Genomic DNA, 1502 nt, shown 5'->3' with positions numbered 1-1502 from the left:
TGTCTGACGTGGCCCCTGTGTGGCAGGAAGGGGCCTGACGGGAAAAGAGAAACTCGGCTGAACGGGCCTCAGCGCGTGTTGGGACCATTTGTGGTGGAGGGGACCTTAGCCGTCAACATCACGGGGTGTCTGCGGGAGCACACCGGACCAGGCGCTGTGGAAGTTGAAGCCAGGGTCCCCACTTGCCGGGTTCCTATCCTCAGAGGTCGATGTGCAAGGCCCCACATTTAGCCGCCCGACCTTGGCGCTTGGTGCGCTCAGACATTTCGCCCTTTCAGTGGGACTGAAACTTGTCTTGAAACGCACTTCAGGCCATTGCTCTCTGGGCCAGCGTGGCTAAGGGGGTCCCCTCCTGCCCTCTGGGAGCCCCCGTTTCCTTGCTGGCCAAATGGAGCTCCGTCTTGTCCCCAGGAAAAGGGAGGTACCCCGCCCTAAGAGGTAAACTGTAATTCCAGTTAGGGGGCAGCAGAGCCTGGCGCTCTCGCACCCCGGCGTGACTGCAGTCGGATTGCAGCGAGCTCACATCCAGGGGCGGACTTGTCCCTGAAGGAGAAAGTCGCCTCGGAAGCCCAGGAAGGGACTCAGGGAGCAGACACCGGTGTCCACCTGCTGTGGGGGCGGCGCCCAGCCCAGGACCCCCACCTCCAGCGCCCTGTTGGGGGCACAAGCACACCTCGCAACAGGACACAGTCACTTCGTCAGCGACTGTCCCCACTCTCCCTCTGAGGTCGCCCAGCAAACTTCTGATTATAGTTTGGCTTCCACGTATTTTGTCTCACGGAGCAAATGTTTGGCCGTAGGAGGTAAGTGCCGGTGTCCTTGGCGGCCATAGTTTGCAGCAGCAGAAGCTTGCAAACAGCCTAGGGGTCTACCCAGGGCTGAGGGATAAGCCAACGGCCATCTAGTCACACAGCGGAAGGCCACACGGCGTTGCGTACGTGGACTGCAGTAACGTGGGCGGGCCGTTCAGACAAAATGTTAGGTGAAGGAAGCCAGTTATAGAAAAATTGGTGCAAACGGCTCTCTAATGTTTACAAACAGGCAGTGCAATATTTACATCACTTACAAAGAGGACTTCCACCGTATCTGTGCCGTTTTATTTAAAATACACTTTTTCTAGACTTCACTTTCGGGGATCATTCCTGTCGTTCGTTACGAGAGAAGTTTCTCTGAACGTGTGGAGCACCCGAAACCACGAGGAGAAGGCACAGAGAAAAAGTAATAAAATACCCCCTTTCCTTCGAAAATGAGAGGTCTGAAGGAAATGCGTCAAAATGTTAAGAATATTCATGCTCACGGGTATATTGCTAGTATAATTTTCCATGGGCCTGAGATACTTACAGTTCGAAAACCATTTCAAAGCCACACACACGGCCCCATGACTGAAGTGCGTTAGTTTGGAAGGTCTGCGCTTCCTCGCAGTTCATTCGAGGGAACCCAGACGGGAAGTCTGCTGGCCTCCAGGGTCCCCAGTCACCCACTGCAGCCTTCAAGCAGCACAC

At 55.3% G+C, this 1502-nt stretch overlaps 1 pseudogene; it reads left to right on the top strand.

The window, feature by feature from the left end:
- Positions 1–1117: 1117 nt before the first annotated feature.
- Positions 1118–1255, top strand: LOC150005587 (small nucleolar RNA U3; annotated as a pseudogene).
- The last annotated feature ends 247 nt before the right edge of the window (positions 1256–1502 follow it).

The sequence above is a fragment of the Furipterus horrens genome, unplaced genomic scaffold, assembly GCF_987537825.1.
Source record: "Furipterus horrens unplaced genomic scaffold, mFurHor1.1.pri manual_scaffold_6, whole genome shotgun sequence".
Classification (NCBI taxonomy): Eukaryota; Metazoa; Chordata; class Mammalia; order Chiroptera; family Furipteridae; genus Furipterus; species Furipterus horrens.
The sequence above is the reverse complement of the archived record's forward strand: the minus strand, read 5'-3'. Positions and strand labels throughout refer to the sequence as shown.